The sequence below is a fragment of the Symphalangus syndactylus genome, chromosome 15, assembly GCF_028878055.3.
Source record: "Symphalangus syndactylus isolate Jambi chromosome 15, NHGRI_mSymSyn1-v2.1_pri, whole genome shotgun sequence".
NCBI lineage: Eukaryota > Metazoa > Chordata > Mammalia > Primates > Hylobatidae > Symphalangus > Symphalangus syndactylus.
Window position 1 is genome coordinate 90318575 of NC_072437.2, and position 18920 is coordinate 90337494.

Genomic DNA, 18920 nt, shown 5'->3' on the forward strand with positions numbered 1-18920 from the left:
GTTTGAATGTCTTCTGAGTGTTTTTCTTATTTGATATTTTCTCATTGTTTTGAAAAATTATGCATATCCTGAATATCATATATTCCTTAAAATATGAGTTGATTTTATTGTCTCTTTCAGGGAGCTCACTGAGCTCTGCACAGTCTGCTCCACCGCAACCTTCTGGAGGCCGTACGACCAGGCCTTCTGCTGGCACCTTCCCTGAGCTGGATTCTCCCCAGCTTCATTTCTCTCTTCCTACAGACCCTGATCGCATCATACGTTTTGGGTCTTATCATCCCTCTGCTTCTTCTCCTTTTCATTTTCAACCTTCCACAGCCTCTTTGACTGCCAACCTTGGGCTGCCAATAGCCTCTGCCTTACCTGAGCCTCTTTACAGTCGGTCCTGGACTTCCCCAGTAGATCTCTGTCTTCTAGAAGAATCAGTAGGCAGTCTCGAAGGAAGTCAATGTCCTGACTATGGTTTTCAAAGTTGTTCTGAATCAGAAAGTCATGAGCTATGAGAAGTACTTCCAGACAGCTGCTTTTTACAAATAAAATGTGATACAACAGACAACAGTATCCCGTGCTTTCTGGAAGTAATAGAGGAGGATGAAATAGTGTGCACACAGCACTGGCAGGATGCTGTGCCTTGGACAGAACTCTTCAGTCTACAGACAGAGGTATGTGTCTTATTTCTCCTTAAATCTGTGGTTAGCTGGCTTCATAGTTTAGAACGGGGCTTCTCAAAGCAGCTGGTCAAGGAACCGTCTATCGTCAGTCTGTAGTGAAGGAAGAGGTTGTGCACTGGGGTGTAAATCATACTGCTTCCTTCATTGAGGAACTCTTGCTACAAAACAAAACAGACAGCTGAACGAAACAGTGTGCTTGATGCTGGCTGGTGTTTCTCTACAAACATTAGACCAGAGCCTCATGCTGGTGAAGGTTACTATTCCTCACATGAAAATGAACATCCTCGAACAGATGATGGGGCGAGATCTTAATTTCCTAGATTCTAGAACTAATGGATTGTAATCCACATAAATTTCCCACTGTGAAGTAGAACACAAGCACTTGTACATGTACTCTAACATAGGTCATGGGAATACAGATATTATTCAACATGTATATTGTGTTAGAGCTTATCACTCCATTTGTTAAGCTGATAAACACCCCGTAGATTTGGCCTCTGCACTGGTACTAAGACCCAGTCCTGCATCTGTGATTACTTGTAAAGCAGTTTAGTGAAACAGAAAGGGCTTGACGTAGCATAAAAGTAAGCGTGAGCCCCAGCCCACTTTGTGATTGGGGAAGTCAGGTAACCTGTCTGGGCCTCAGTTTCCTCATCCATATAGTGGAGATAATGATAGTGTCCACTTCACAGAGTGGGTTTGGGGTTTAAACAGGATAATCACAGCTGCCCAGTTTCCCTACTTGAGACAGTGCATGCAAAAGCCTGCCAGGAGCATACTGCAGATGGTCAAGAGTGTGGATCCCATGGCCACTCCTGGCTCTGCTGCTTGTTAGCTGTGAGACTTTAGACAAATTGCTTAACCTTTCTCTGCCTCCGTGTTCTCATCTGCAATGTGGGTGTGATAATAGTGCTCCACAGGAAGTGGCTAAACATATAAAAGAACAGCACCTGGTACCAGTTCTGTATGGGTTGGTACATATTATCACTGCTGTCATTTTTCAAGACATTGCCATAGATTCTTCAACCTGTGCACCTGCCTAGGGCCACACCCTGCTTTCTGCTCCCTGTGTTAGTTTCTCTAGGGTCTGGATTCTGTCTCCTTTGAGGTTAATATCCCCAAGCTCAGGCTTAGCACACTCTCCTCTGCATGTGATGGGGCAGGCAGATGCTGGCGGGGTGCAGGGAAGGTAGTTTTAAAGTGCATGTTTAATATAACAATTTTATGCTTAGAAAAAACTGTCATTTTCATGTTTCAGACTACATCAGGGTACATTTTTATGTTAAACCAAAGGAATCATGCTGGAGATCTACTGTACAATACAGGGCCTATGATTGACAATCCGATATGGTGTACTTAAGCATTTGCTAAGAGCTCTATCTTACGTTAAGTACTCTTTCCACAAAAGGGAACAAAACAAAACAAAAGGGATGGAAGAAAAGTTCTGGAAGTGGTGGCTAAGTTCATGGCACTGATAAGTGATGGTTTGATGGTTTCATGGGTGTATACTTATCTCCAAACACATCAAGTTGTATACATTAAATATTGGTGACTTTTTGTATGCCAATCATATTTCAATAAAGTGGGTTTTTTTTAAAGAGGGAATCATGCTATTTAAAAGTTTGAGAAATACCGGTTCAATGCTCATTGCTAGTTGACAACGCAGTAGGGTGACTATAGTTAACAAGACATTGTATACATCAAAATAGCTGGAAGAAACTATTTGAAATGCTGCCAATACAAAGACATGATAAATGTTCAAGCTGATGGAGCTCCTAAATACCCTGACCTGATTATTTACATTCTCTGCATGTATCAAAATATCATGTGAACCCCAAAATACGTACAAGTATTATGTATCAATAAAAAATGAAATAAAGCATTGCTAGGAGGAAAAAGTACGATTTAAAAAAATCTCTACACATGAGCCTCTTTCCACACGTTTTATAAATGCCACCAGATATGTAGTGTTCATAGAATTTATGAGGTTCCAAACAATACTATGTCACTAGTGTATGAAGAACTTTATTTTACAGTAATAAAAATGTTAGAAATGCCTTAATTAACTGAAATTAAATACATGGAAACATTTATCACATAACTTCTTTTTTATTTAATTTATTAAAGTTTTATTTTAGATGCAGAGGTACATGTACAGGTTTATTACATGGGCATACTGTGTGGTGCTGAGGTTTGGGCTTCTAATTGTCTTGTTGCCCAAGTAGTGAAAATATGTTTTTCAACCCTTGCCCCTCTCCCTCCCCCACTACATAACTTCTTATGTCATAAAATGTCAATAACATAACTTACCTTTGTTTTCTTAATTTTGTAGGATAGCTTCTGGAAACTTACACCAGAACTGGGATTTATATTAAATCTTAATACAAATGGTTTGCACAGCTTTCTTAAACAAAAAGGCATTCAATCTCTAGGTAAGTCACTATGTTTCCATTTATTAAGTCATTATTTTCATTCATTCATAATCATGCTCCTAATTGTTATAAACTATTTTGTAAACTAGGGGACTAATGTAATAATTATGAAAGTTATATTTGAATGGAATTATATTTAACCATTAAAGGAAATGGGAGACCAGTTTCTAGTCATATTTTTACCACTAACTAGGGTATTGTCGGTGCAAATTTATTAGCATAAATAGCACCAATTGCTGTAAAAAAGAAATCTCAGTAGCTTAACATAACCAAAGATTGCTTTCTTGTCCATATCACAGTCAAATATTGGCCAGGAAGAAAGTTCCACTTATGTGGTCATTTAGAGACCTTGACTCCTTCCATATTGTGGCTCCACCATCTTCAATATATGTCTTTAAAATTATCCTGGTAAGAGAGAAGAACAAAGATTACCCTGGCATCATCCCCCTGCTAGACAAGAGGAAGAACACTAGTCACATAGCCCCATCCATGTACGAAGGCCTGAGAAATGTACTGCTAAGCTGTGTGTCCAGGAGGAGAAAACAGCTCTGATGAGCACCTAGCCAGCCTCTGCCAGAGGCAGTTGTTCAACCTCTGGATCTGTTTCCTATCATGACAACAAGGGGATAAGTGAGGAAGTCCTGAGCATCCTTGACCCAGCAAGTGGTTTGAAGGTCAAATGCTAGCCCTAGGACAGGAGCTGTTTGTTTGTTTGTTTTGAGACTAGGTCTGTCTCCCTTGCCCAGGCTGGAGTGCAGTGGTACTATCTCAGCTCACTGCAACCTCCACTTCCCAGGCTCAAGGGATCCTCCCACCTAAGCCTCCTGAGTAGCTGGGACTACAGGCACCTGCCACCATGCCTGACTAATTTTTGTATTTTTTGGTAGAGATGGGGTTTCGCCATGTTGTCCAGTGTGGTCCCAAACTTGTGAGCTCAAGCAATCTGCCCACCTTGGCCTCCCAAAGTGTTGGGATTACAGGTATGAGCCACCATACTCAGCCTGGAGATTTTTTTAAATAAAATACACATTATTAAACAACTAGCCAATATTCATGGATAGATAGAGCAGCAGTGTCTCACTGGCCACCATCACCTCTAAAATGCCAGAGTTTTCATATTCCAGGCTGGGTGGGTGGGCAAATGCATAGCCTGTTTGACCTGCAGTAGGCCAAAAAGGGGTGATGACAATTTACGTGAGGAGTGAGTGCTTGATCCTGGAATAACAGAAGAGCCTCTATCTGACTAACTCTCCTGCCAATAACAGTTATTAACTTTGAATAAAATATTTAAAACCATTCTTTGAAGGCCAGGAGAATAATAAAAAAACAGGCAGAAACTAGAGTGAACATAATCTTTGAAAGAAAGAAAGCCAACTAGGTGGGCTCCACGTGTATCCAGCTTGTCATCTAGAGGCATTTCTCAGCTCATGAGACACAGTGGGAGGTTTGAACTAAAACAGAAAGTCTTAATGGGATGAGGACACGGGGTTGGAGTTTGAGGTTGCCAAAGTGGCTGGAAGTTAAGGATTAAAATCCTATAAAGAAGGGAACCACGGAGCAGGGAGCTCTGAAATCTGCATCCAAATACCCCTCAGACCCTTGGCTGTCTCCTAACCTCTACATATACAGGGTGAAACCTCAAGGAATCCAGAAAAACGCCACAGCTGGGAAGCTACAGAGCTAAGCAGAGATTTCAGCTGCTGCCTAGTACTGGCCAGAGTTTACAGTTCAAGTGGCACCAAATTAGAAAGACTTTATGAATATCTTTCCATTGAAACCATGAAAGGGTCATAAGGATCATATCTCATGATCAAGGACTATACCCCAGGACAAAGGGATAAACCAAAATAGACCCATCCTAATAAATCCTAAAACAAAGCCTACACAGGACCCACCAGAACAAAACTGAACACTCTTTAGAGTAGGATAGCATAGCTGAGAGTCTCTACAAGGTGTCATTTTTAATGTTCAGTATGGAATGAAAATTTAATAACATATGAAGAAGCAGGACAATGTGATTGTGATCAAGGGGAAAATGGGCTATAAATGCTGACCCACAGATGACCCAGATGTTAGAATTAGCAGATACAGACTTTAAAGCTGCTATTAAAAATACAGTGAAGGATTGATTTACCAGAAAAGGATGGAATGGATGAATAAATGGCAGAATCTCAGCAAATAGATGGAAACTATAAAGAAGAACCAAATGAAAATCCTAAAACTGGAAAATATAGTATCTGCAATGAAAAGGTCATTGAATGAGCTTAACAGCAGAATTGACAGAACAGGAAAAAAATCATTTAATTCAATTGACAATGCACTCAATAAACTTATCTAAACTGAAATATAGAAAAAAAAAAAACAGAATGAAAAAAGAACAGAGGAGCCAAGACTATGGAATGATATCAAAAGGTTTAACATTTGTGTAACTAGGGTTTCAGAAGGTGAAAGGGTAGACAGAAAAATGTTTGAACATTTTTGTAAAATTGATCAAAGACAGCATCTTCCAGATCCAAGAAACTCAGCAGAACTCCAAGCAGGATAAATTAAAAAATGACCACATTTAGATAGGCCAGAGTCAGACTGTTGAAAACCAAAGATAAGCCGGGCATGGTGGCTCACACCTGTAAATGCCTGCACTGTGGGAGGCCAAAGGGGGCAGATCTCTTAAGTCCAGGATTTCTAGACCAGCCTGACCAACATGGTGAAACCCCATCTCTACAAAAACACAAAAATTAGCCATGCACGGTGACATGCACCTGTGGTCCCAGCTACTTGGGAGGCTGAGGTGGGAGGATTACCTGAGCCCTGCGATGTTGAGGCTGCAGTGAGCCGTGATTGTGCCACTGCACTCCAGCCTAGGTGACAGAGTGAGATAAAAATTCAAGATAAATATATTGTCATGTGAGGCTGGAGCTCAGGGAAGAGGTCAGAATTGGAAAAGGCTGGGAGAATTCTCAATGTCAGTAGTATTTAAAGCCTGGCTGTGGATGAGGTCACCCAAAGAAAGGTGGTCTGAGCAGAGCAGGTGCTAGGACCAGCCTGCCGCACAGCAGGGTTTAGTGTTCAGACTGGACAAGAAACAGCAAAGACGCTGAGAAGGAGTGGCCTGAGAAACAAGAGGAAAACTGGAGAACATTGAGTCACAGATGCAAGGGGATGGGATTTCATGGATGTACCTTTTCCATGGGCTTTTCCTCTGTTTCACTGTATTGCTCCCTATTATCCGTGTTATTTTTCTGTAAGCGTGTGCTTTTCTTTCTTCCTCTACATAGAGTCTCAAGCTGTCTGATTTTTTTCTCTGACTTGTTTTTATAACTCTGTACCCAACTTTGTCTTTTATCCTCTTCTTCATTTCTCTTTTATCATCCCTTCTCCTTCTGAATTTGTTTTTTAAATGATGCTGATACACATTAGGCATTTCATCAGTTTATTATTTATTATATTAGTCTTGGAGTTGTATGTTGCTATTATTAATATTGCTTAAAAATTAGTCTAACATTTTGTAAATAATACCCAAAAGATAAGCCACAGAAGAATCCAGCAAATTAAACTGCTTTTGTCTCCACTGATTTTCTTTTGTGGGACAATGGATTGGTTTTCTTATTTTGTTTTTAAAAATTTATTCAATTCCTTTTTCCTCTACTAAGAACATTATATTATTTAATAAAAGCCCTCTTATGAGCAGTTTTGGCTGCCTCAACGATGTAAAATTAATGGTGTATATGCAGATATGTGCATACTCTGCCAGGTCCTTTTGTCTTTACTCAAAAAAAGTAATTGTATATTCTTAATTATAAGACAAAGATTTGGGTTTTTTTTTCCTTCCCTAAAACCATTTTTTGGCTGTGCTGTGGCTCATGCCTATAATCTCAACACTTTGGGAGGCCAAAGTAGGAGGATCACTTGAGTCCAGGAGTTGGAGGCTACAGTGAGCTCTGATCACACCCACTGCACCCCAACATGACAGAGTGAGCCCGTCTCTCAAAAAAAAAAACGAAGCTTGAATTTTTAAAATAAAAATGGGTTGTTAATTCCGAGTTCAACACATGTAAACATTCATTTTTCAATTTTGATATTTCATAATATAGTAAAATATCTTGATTAGGATACCTGTAGGTACTAACCACTAGAAATAATTTGATACACCAGTGTAACTGGTCATAACTGTTGTTTATCTGTTGAATATTTAGGTTTACTCTTCTAAGCTATTTGTAACAGGAGCCTAAAAACTCGGTTTCTTTCATTGAACTTCATGGCTCTCCGGTTATTGAAGATGGCAAGCGAGGGGCACTCTGGATACAGGTCAGTTTCCTGACAACCATCAGGATAGTATGATAGGCACACGGTTCCAACCGTCCTCATTTATTTAAATAGCAAGCTAATTAAGGACATTGAAGAGTATTAGAGAGTTTCACGATCTGCTCACGTCCTGTGATTTAACTGTATTATAATTCTTTGATGGGAATTTTATAAACAGGCAGTTTGAGATGCAGAGTTTCCAACAGACTTAACGGAGTTTTTTCCCCTTTAGGTGTAAAAGGAAGAGAACATCTCCTGGACCTAATTGCCAGAATGCTGGTACTACAGTTTATTCGCACCTGGTTGGAAAAAAAGGGAATAGTGTTCAAATCACCGATGGAACTGGATGACGCTTCTATTTCCAGGTGGCTTTAACTATAGTATTATGCAATTTATTTATATTTTCAACTATTTATTTAATAAACCTTACAAACAAGCTATAGGGAATTATCTTACATGTGTAGACTACTTTATAAGTATGTAGGAAGATAATTTGTTTGCAGGTGACAGCTTGCCCACAGTCTCCTGTGGTGAGCAGGGCTGATGTGGTATTTGTGTCTTGGGCTGCACAGGAAACGGGCTCAAAGAGTTTCAGTGCAGCTCCCCCTGGAGCCGGGCGCTTCTGGCTCTGGATGTGTACTCTTCACTGCAGTGTGCTGATCCTGGGTGCCTCCAGAAGACCCACAGTGTGACTGTTGGGCCCAGCCCTGTTCCCAACAATGGCAGGGCCTGGGACAAGAATACAATACAAGTATTTAAAGTTTATAACTTTATAGTTTATAACAATACAAGTATTTTAAAAGTTATAAATCAAACTAGCAAACTATTAGATTAAGTGTGTCCTAATCTCCTCCCTTGGCTTCATAACCAAGAATTTGCCAAGTTGGCTTATAAATACAACTTCATAACCACCTGGAAGGCCAGGTTCAAATTCAGCCCTTGGCTGACCCCTAGCACCCTAAGAGGGCTTGCATGCACACATGAATACCCCACCCATTAAAATGCCGTCCAGACCCCATGCCAGTGCCCCTCACCCCAGCCACCTTGCAGCACCAGTGAGATGGCAGCACTGTTCAAACTCAGGATGACAGACCAGGGAAGACCCTGGAAGTGGACTCAGGGCCATGTGGTCAGGGATGCTGGAGTTGCAGGGTCTAAAAAGGAGGATATGGGCTCCGGGGTGGGCACATTCTGTTGTCCCTACAGACCCTCCACCCCATGACGAGAGGGGCATGACCAGAGTAGGATCCCTCTGACATACATATATATGTGTATACATACACATATGCACATACACACACATATACACATATACATACACATATGCACATACATACACATATACACATATACATACACATATGCACATACACATATACACATGTATATAAGTATATACATACACATATGCACATACATACACATATACACATATACATACACATATACACATGTATATATATAAGTATATACATACACATGCACATACATACACATATACACATGCATATGTATAAGTATATACATACACATATGCACATACATACACACATACACATGTATATGTATAAATATATACATACACATATGCACATACATACACTTATACACATATACATACACATGTAATTGGCTTATGTTCTTTTAAAGGCAAGATAAGGGGAAAACTAATCAAACTAATAAAAATACTATTGCGAGGGAGGTTTGGTAGAGAGGACAAAGGATGGAAGCTAGGTTTCTCCTAGTGTGCTTTGTTTTGCAGTTTTGACTTTGGAACTATGTAAATATTTTACGTAATAATGGATAAGATTGATATTTATTTATTTATTTGTTGAGACAAAGTCTGGCTCTAGCACCCAGGCTGGAGCGCAGTGGTGCAATCTCAGCTCACTGCAACCTCCACCTCCTGGGCTCAAGTCATCCTCCCATCTCAGCCTCCTAAGTAACTGGGACTACAGGCATGCACCGCCATGCCCTGCTAATTTTTGTATTTTTTGTAAAGACAGCTTCGCCATGTTACCCAGGCTGGTCTCGAACTCCTGAACTCAAGCAATCCTCCTGCCTCAGCCTCCCAAAGTGCTGGGATTACAGACGTGAGCCACCATGCCTAGCCTGGGAATTAATTTAAGGTGACTTTAAAACATAGTAAATAATTTGACTGTGTCAAATTATGTCAAATCCCCTAGTGGGATAGTGCCTAAGGATTAAAAAATATTACAAAGAAATCTCACTGGGAGTAGCCATGGTGTTAATAACACTTTTGATTTGTTATTTTGGAAGGTAGATACTAATATTGTTAGAAACTAATATGTATAAAATCAAATAAGTTAAACGAAACCCCTTGATTTCTAAACTTGAATTAGATCAGAGAATAGAGGAACATGTTTCATGACACCATGCAAACGCAGTCAGCAAAGTCTGGAATGTGGGGAAATAAATGGCAAGAGAAAAAAAGGGTTGAGGAGCAGAACCTGTAAATAAACCTTTAGATACATGTCAACCAAAAGCAAGGGTAGACCTTGTTTAGATCCTGGTTTGAACAAAACCCACTGCATTTAAAAAAATGAGACAGGGAAAATTAAACACTACCTGGATATTTTATGATATGTAAAGAAATATTGATAACTTTTTTTTTTGAGACAGAGTGTCTCTCTGTCACCCAGGCTGGAGTGCAGTGGCACAATTTTGGCTCACTGCAAGCTCTGCCTCCCAGGTTCACACCATTCTCCTGCCTCAGCCTCCCAAGTAGCTGGGACTACAGGCATCTGCCACCATGCCTGACTAATTTTTTTGTATTTTTAGTAGAGACAGGGTTTCACTGTGTTAGCCAGGATGGTCTCAGTCGCCTGACCTCATCATCTGCTCACCTCGGCCTCCCAAAGTGCTGGGATTACAGGCGTAAGCCACTGCGCCCAGCCTGATAACTATTTTTTAAGTGTAATGATTAAGAAAAAGTTCTTGAACACAAAACAGGTGTTCAGGAAGTTCTGGGCTAGGCGCATTGGCTCAGGCTTGTAATCCACGCACTTTGGGAGGCTGAGACAGGAGGACCATTTGAGCCCAGCAAGATCAAGCCCAGGAGTTTAAGACCAGCCTAGGTAACCAATGAGACCTCCATCTCTACAAAAAAACTTTTTTTTAATTACCCAGGCATTGCTGGGCAAAGTGGCTCACACCTGTAATCCCAGCACTTTGGGAGGCCAAGGCAGGAGGATTGCTTGCTTCCAGGAGTTCAAGACTGGCCTTGACAACATAGCAAGACCCTGTCTCTACAAACAAAATTAAAAATTAGCCGAGTGTGGTAGTGTGTGACTACTCAGGAAGCTGAGGTGGAGTGAGGGGATTGCTTGAGCCCAGGAGGCCGAGGCTGCAGTGAGTTGTGATCGTGCCACTGCACTCCAGCCGGGGCAACAAAGCGAGACCCTGTCTAAAAAAAAAAGGAGAATCATAATTTACTATATGTAATTTATACTTCCATTTTTTAGAAAGCAATACCTTCTCATTAGTTTGCCAAGAGAGATGAGAATTTATTCTTTTTTCTATTTTGGGGGTTTTCTTTTTTTGTTGTATTTATTTATTTATTTATTTATTGAGGCAGGGTCTCGTTCTGTTGCCCAGGCTGCAGTGCAGTGGCATGATCTCGGCTCACTGCAACCTCTGCCTACCAGGTTGATCACTTGAGCCCAGCAAGATCAAGCCCAGGAGTTTAAGACCAGCAATTCTCATGCCTCAGCCTTCCGAGTAGCTGGGATTACAGGTGCGTGCCACCATGCCCAGCTAATTTTTGTATTTTTAATAGAGATGAGGTTTCGCCATGGTGGCCAGGCTGGTCTCTCCTGGCCTCAAGTGAAAATAAACCAGTGCCACTTGCCAAGAGAATTAACTAAATAAATATCAAAGAAAAAACACTTTGAACAGCTAGGAGATGGGACTAAAAAATTAGTATTTGACTTAATAGGCACATCCAACGAGGTACTTATTCTATTTATATTGTTCCTAATTAGTAATATTATAGCTGTTAGAATAAGTATAAACTTTGAACCTGCTTTTGAACTGTAATATCACAAAGTATTAAAGCAAGATTTTCAAAATTGATCAAGTATATTCAAGCATATAGCTCTTACTACATTACGCTATTGTGCTAGCAAAATGGTTTGTTGGCACTTGAATACATAAGACAATACGATTTTAGGCCAGGCGCGGTGGCTCACGCCTATAATCCCAGCACTTTGGGAGGCTGAGGCGGGCGGATCACAAGGTTGCAGTGAGCTGAGATTGTGCTACTGCACTCCAGCCTGGCAACAAAGCGAGACTCTGTCTCAAAAAAAAAAAAAATTAAATATTTTTTATTTCCTGTTTATTGCATGTTTGAAACTTTTTTCTGTATTTTCTATTTCAAGATGTACGTAACATTGATGCAGGAGCACATTACATGGGGGTATAGACACAAGATTTTCTTACTGGTGGAATGTGAACCAAAAAGTGTAGAGGCCACTGGACTAAAGGAGGCCAGCTGAATCAGTGAAAATATTCAAAGCCAGTTTTGTTGTTTTCAGCAGTCAGTAACTATCAGTAGACGAACATTTACCAGAAAATGTTGGTCTTTTGAACACTTTGGGCATGCTTCTTATTTAGTATGTTCATTCTATCATGACATTCAGTGAACATTTATTGAGTGCCTACTGTGTACCAGGGATTAGTAAGCACGTTAACTTTATAAGCTTTGTTGATTTCCACCACAAACCCACAGGACCTCATGTTATTCTCATAATTGAGGAAACTGAGATTCCCAGTGTTGAATGAAAGCCACACAGTATCACATGGCCAATATCATGTGATTGCAGAGTCAGGACTCAAACCCAGCTCTTCACCACCATGCTATACTGACGGCCGTTTCCCAGTTCACGGGAAAAATCAGGAACAGGGAGAGAATTTTCAAAATATTAAGTTTCTCCCATAGAATTTTCTGAAGAACTTTGGTGTATGTTGCCACTTGTTCACTAACAAGTTCTAGCAGATGACAGAACAAATGAGGAAGTAGCTAATTAATATTAATGAACAACCTCAGAATTTTTCTGAGTGTTGAATAGACTTGAATATTCAAGTCTCAAATATTTGACACCATTTAATGGACACAGACTTGACTTGATATGCTTATTCTACCAAGTTGTTCCTGGTTTATGTGACACAGCTGAACATATGCCAGTTTCATGGGGGACTCTCAGATATTCTGAAGGTACCTAATCAAGTCGGTACAGTGGGAAGGAGAGAGAAACAGAAGCCTCGTTTGTGAAATAGTACTTGAGTTTGTGCGTGAAGAATGGATAGGATTTAGATTGAGAAGCGTGGAAAGGGGACAACCATAAACAGCAGTAGAGAGGCTGGAACCTGAGCTGTCCTGTAGGCAGCAGGGATGCCTGGAGGCACGTGGAAGCCAGGAAGTGGTGGGCACAGGACACTTGACAATGCAGTGCATAAGCTCAAGGTCAGACGGGTAGAAGAACTTCCATAAGATGTCAAGGAAAACTGCTTTTATTAAATATCTCAATTTTTGGCAGAATCATTTTGTCTGATATAATGTGATGGGTTTAGTACCACATTACATTTCACATGTTATATTCTGAAATCTGAAACATTTATTTTTTTTAAATCTAGGAATATTCCCTGGGCTTTTGAGGCAATAAAGAAAGCAAGTGAATGGGTAAGAAGAACTGAAGGACAGTACCCATCTATCTGCCCACGGCTTGAACTGGGGAAAGACTGGGACTCTGCCACCAAGCAGTTGCTGGGACTCCAGCCCATAAACACTGTGTCCCCTCTTCATAGAGTCCTCCATTACAGTCAAGGCTAAGTCAAATGAAACTGAATTTTAAACTTTTTGCATGCTTCTATGTAGAAAATAATCAAATGATAATAGACACTTATAATGAAACTGGATTAAGGTTTTATTCAGTGTAGCAATTAGTGTCTTTAAAAATAAAGTGGAAGCAGAATTACTTTAATCAACTAACAAGCAATAATGAAACTTAAAATATTTCAGTTTTCTGTCTCATTTGTTGTTGTTGTTGTTTTATTTTTTATATTTTTTATTTTTTTGAGACGAAGTTTTGCTCTTGTTGCTCAGACTGGAGTGCAATGGCGTGACCTCAGCTCACTGCAATCTCTGCCTCCTGGGTACAAGCAATGCTCCTGCCTCGGCCTCCTGAGTAGCTGGGATTACAGGCACGTGCGACCATGCCCTGCTAATTTTTTGTATTTTTAGTAGAGACAGGATTTCACCAGGTTGCCCAGGCTGGTCTCGAACTCCTGATCTCAGGTGATCCACCTGCCTCGGCCTCCCAAATTGCTGGGATTACAGGCATGAGCCACTGCACCTGGCCTGTTGTTGTTGTTTTAGAGAGCTGGAGTGTGGTGGTGAGATCATACCTCACTGCAGCCTCAAACTCCTGGGCTCAAAGGATAGTCCCGCCTCAGCCTCCCAATTAATTGAGACTACAGGCATGTGCCACCACACCCAGCTAATTTTGGGGTGTACTTTTTGTAGAGATAGGTCTTGCTATGCTGCCTAGGCTGGTCTTGAATTCCTGGCCTCAAGCAATCCTCCCACCTCAGCCTCTGAATATGTTGGGATTATGGGCGTGAGCCTCTGCACCCAGCCAGTGTTTCAGAGCTTTACGGTGATGAGACATGCTTCTGGATGGTCCTGGGAGCCTGTGTCCTTCTCACATTCAGGAGTCCAGTGGAAAGCTGGCTCAGCTGGACTGAGCAAGCTGAGAAGAAACATGGTCTTTTGTAGGGGATCTGTCAGGGTGATGGGAGAAATTATAAAAATTAAGTTGTAGGAAATAGACACAAAACTTCTTGGAAGGCTGGGAGGTTTGCATAGCTTCAGTAAAAAATTTGGCTGAAGGCAGCTGAATTTTCTTAAAAGCTTAGGGCGTAGATACATAGGAATGTAGAGGAGTTTATCTAAATAGCTTGTTTACTCATGTGGTCCTAAAACAGACCTTTGATCATTTGCAGGCGCATGACTGCTCTCTACTCAGGAGGTCAGCAATGTTAATTACCCTCTAGTGGTGTGGTGTTTACTTGAGACCTTTGTCATTAAATCTGTACTGAATAAATGCCTGGAGCCCCAGCCTGACAGGGTTGTGCCTGCTGACTCTTTACAGCACCCTCCTCAGTGTCTGGGAGCTGCCCGGTCCCCTACCCCACTCTTTCATGTGATACCTGTGTCTGAGTGCATTTCTTCATCCATCACACAGCCAGGGTCTGCAGGTTGGACCCAGCAAGTTATTGACACACTTTGAAAATTATACAGGATTGGTTGTTGAGTTGGATATTTTAGTCAACATTTATTAAGCCCATGCCTCAGGAGTAGTTGAATTTTGTCTAAAGGGAGAGAAAGAAATTCTAGTTTTCCCAAATGTCCAAGGCTCCAAACAAAACATACTGAATCAAGATTTCCAGAAGAAAGTCCTGGCAACTTGGATATTTAATAGGTGCTCCAGGTTATCAAGCACATTAGAACACAATGGCCCAGGTGCTGTATCTCAAAGTGTGAGTCTGTGGACTGGCATTGTCTGCCTCACTCAAGAATTCATCAAGAGAGGCAGAATCTCTGGTCCTGTTTGAGACTATTGAATCAGAAGCTGCATTTTATTTAGCAAGGCCCCCAGGTAACTCCTGTGCAGGTTTATAGTTGAAGGGCTAGTGGAATGTGGTGACAGGAACATATTTGGTGCTTGTTCAGAGCCTTGTTTTAAGAACCTTCGATGCTTGTGCCCAGTGGAGCATCCCATCAGTCCAATTGTTGGGAGGAAAGCTGAGGCAAGACTTGCTAGTCTGACATAATATGAAAAGAGCCTTGGAACATGTCCTGGTTCCAGAGTTTAAAACTTCTTGTGGCCTATGGAACACCAGGCTCTGTGCTTAAGGGTGGAAAGCTGCCCCACTCTACTACAACCTAAGTCCAGGGCATAAAACCCCTCATGGCTTGGATGGAATCCAGGACTCAGGACATAAAACCCCTCATGGCCTCTGGTATGTGTCCAGACTTGCTGACTCCTTGCTTCTTGCTCTCCCAGGATCATAAATTGATTGTATCTTGAGGTAGAAGGAAATGTTCAACATTATCTCGAGTAGCAGCACATGTTCCATATGCTTCAAAGAAAATGCTAGACCGACACAGCTATAAACTAAACACTTGATGTGACGGCTTCCTTTCGACCAGCACATCCTCACCACCTGCTTCTTTGTTTAATCACCAATAAATGGCGTGGGCTCGCAGAGTTTGGGGCCTTCACAGCCTCTATACTAGCATTGGCCCCCTGGACCCACTTTCTGTACTATCAGCTTGTCTCATCTCATTCCTTTGACTCCGCCGGACTTTGTAGCCCCCATGGCCTGGTGTTGGGTTTGATCACCCCAACACCAATGTGGCTATTTGTGACTGCCTTTGTTTTATAATATTTTTATTGTTCACCTTGTACAGATGAAGACTTCCAGCTGTAGAGGCCAAAGGGGCCACACTGCAGGTAGAGCAGGCATTCACCAAGGTGTTTGTGATCCTGGGGGGCAGCTCCCACCCTTGGCTGCCTGGGTGCTTCTTTCCAGACCAACTGTCTTGTGACATCCCCTTAGGCACCCAGCACAGGCTGCTGTCTGATTTAGAACTGAGCCTGTTCAGTTGATGGCTCAGCGCAGTCCCCTAAAAAAGCAAGCCTGATGTGGGTTAGTACATCTGTGGTTGGCTTACTTATTTGGTGTTCATTTTTTCAGTTTTCAGAAAGGTCTGTTGAAGTGCTGCTGGTGGCCGTAGCATTGATGTGCAGGGGAGGTTTTTGATCTGTGAGCTTTCTAAGGGACAATTGCTAAGCCGCACTGATACCTTGAGCCCCTTTCCTTCGGAACAACGTAGAGCCCAGTTCATGGCTTCCAGAAGTTTAGGTCCAGTAATTTGGCTGCAGGCTGAGAGAATGGGAGGCTGCAGACTTGGACTAATGGTGAACTCTTGCCTCCCCCCAGGGATATGTGGTGCCTGTCAGAAGCTCCAGAGAGCTGCCTTCCATGAGACCAGCAGAAGAGTGGGTAAATATGAAGTCCAATCCCACTATCCAGGCTGCCATTGACCTCATGGCAGGGGCTGCAGGTACAGTCCTATGCCTCATAACCATGTTTCTGTTGGTGATGGACAGTGTATCTGATGGTGGTCCCATGAGATTATACCATCTTTAACTATACCTTTTCTGTGTTTATATATGTTTAGATACACCAATACCACTGTGTTACAGTTGCCTATAGTATCCAGTACAGTAACATGCTGTACAGGTGTGTAGCCTTGAGCAACAGGCCATACTGTACAGCCTAGGTGTGGAGTAGGCTATGCCATCTAGGGTCGGGTGTGTATGCTCTATGATAGCACAATGATGAAATCCTGGTCATTAAGAAATGCCTGAGTATAATCCCAGAGAAAACCCAGTCTTCTCTCTTCCTCAAGTACCTTCTAAATGAGATCAAATGAAAGTGGTATGAAAACATTACCTTTCTCCCTCCAGAAGCGATGGGCTTTACCTTTGGGATGAATCCATTTGATGGAAGTGTGGTATTGTTCAGAGTGTGGCAGAAGGTAGAGGAGTGTCCATTATTGCTAACACCTTGTGAGTCAGGGTGAGGGGAGGAATGTGCCCAGTACAGCTGGAAAACAGCTCAGAGGTGAAGCCCCTTGTCCATTGTCACCTGGCTGGGATAGGCAGGTGACGTGGTTCTTCACTTGAAGCCTGGCAATCTTCAGAGCCCTTGTAGTGCAAAAATAACACCATAGCATCTCCCAGGAAACATTACTTACTGTCCCGGCTAGTGTTGGGAAAGAAAGGAGGGCACTCTTTAGAAATGTCTTTTACAATGAGATTGATAATGGACTGTGTCTTAGAGCCGTGAAAGGAAAGGAGAAGTTGTAGGATTTCCTGGGAATGTCAGCTAACCTGAGCCTAGGGGCCTGAGCCCAAGGGCAGACTGAGGCTCCCCCGGCACAGGGAAGTGCTGCCTGTGACAAGGGGGTAGTGCTGGCACAGTGCAGGCTACTCCCTGCTCCTCCTGCTTGAACATGCAGGAAGAGCAGGACCCTCGCGCTGAGGCACAGGCGGAAGGGGAAGTGCATGGTGGTAATTTAGTTCTCCAGAGTCCAGAAGTAGGAGGAGAGGTTGGAATGCTGATTGCCCAAAGGGAAACCCTGGACCACCCTGGCCTCCCACAGGACTCTCATAGTAATTGCGGCTCCCTGCAGTGGGGAGGCCAGAAGGAGTGTTGCCCAATGCTGTCCTTATCCAGTCCACGCCCACCCACAACCAACAGATGAGTATGGTCATGAGTGTGGTCACCTCATCAGTCATTTGCTCAATTGTGAAAAAGAAATTGTTCAGAGAAGTGTAAAGTGTTTTTCCATGAGCCAAAGGTCGGCCAAGATATGCTAATGAGGAGGACTGGAGACAGCACGTCACAGACACTGATAAGGAGCACTGGGCAAGGGCACTTCTCCCAGGGCAGAGCCCACAGGGAGCGTCCTGGCACCAGACGCTCAGGGAACTGAAAGCTGGCAGGGGCCCACCCAGTAGTCTCTTGCCCACTATGTGCCTTTAGGCTACAGCCTCCCAGGCCCCGTTCCCCCTCCCTGCCCTGTGCCACACTGGGGAGGATGCTGACCCTGAGAATGGTGCAACCATCTGCCTGCCCCTGGCCACCTCTCACCAGCACGTGAATGCTCTTGGGCTCAGTTCTGTCTCTGCAGTAGGAGGGTGTTTAGCCACATGAGAGAGTCTTACCTTTTGACATTTTATGTCTTCCAGTCTGTCAAAGATCTAGAACATATTGTGATAGAATTAAAAAGTTTACTTTTGGCTGGGCAAGGTTGCTCAAGCCTGTAATCTCAGCACTTTGGGAGGCTGAGGCGGGTGGATCACTTGAGGTCAGGAGTTCAAGACCAGCCTGGCCAATATGGTGAAACCCCATCTCTACTAAAAATACAAAAATTAGCCAGATGTGGTGGTACATGCCTGTAATCCAAGTTACTTGGGAGGCTGAGGCAGGAGAATTGCTCGAACCCAGAAGGCAGAGGTTGAAGTGAGCAAAGATTGTGCCATTACACTCCAGCCTGGGAGACAGAGCGAGAATCCATCTAAAAAAAAAAAACAAGAGTTTACCTTTTCCTATTTATGTGCATACAGGTATTTGGGTACCACATTTGTAATTTACAGTGAGTTTGAAAGATAGAAATTGTAACAGTGTGGTTGGGAGCCAGGTGTGTAAGCCATTTGCTGGTGGGCATGTTCTGAACATGTATTGGGCCCTTATATGTACAATCTCTGGGATCCATCATTACTGTTCATTTCTTCCAGGAGAGGAATGATACGCTTCTCCCTTTAATTGCCAAATTATCTCCAATTCTGAACCAGTGGAATATAATTTAACATGATTTTACCATGATTGAGTCATTCTCTCCCAGGTACTGCTGGGCTAG

The 18920-nt window shown here is 42.4% G+C and overlaps 1 pseudogene; it reads left to right on the forward strand.

Annotated features, from left to right (window-relative positions):
• Window positions 1-59: 59 nt before the first annotated feature.
• Window positions 60-13381, forward strand: LOC129463773 (protein mono-ADP-ribosyltransferase PARP4-like; annotated as a pseudogene).
• Window positions 13382-18920: the final 5539 nt, after the last annotated feature.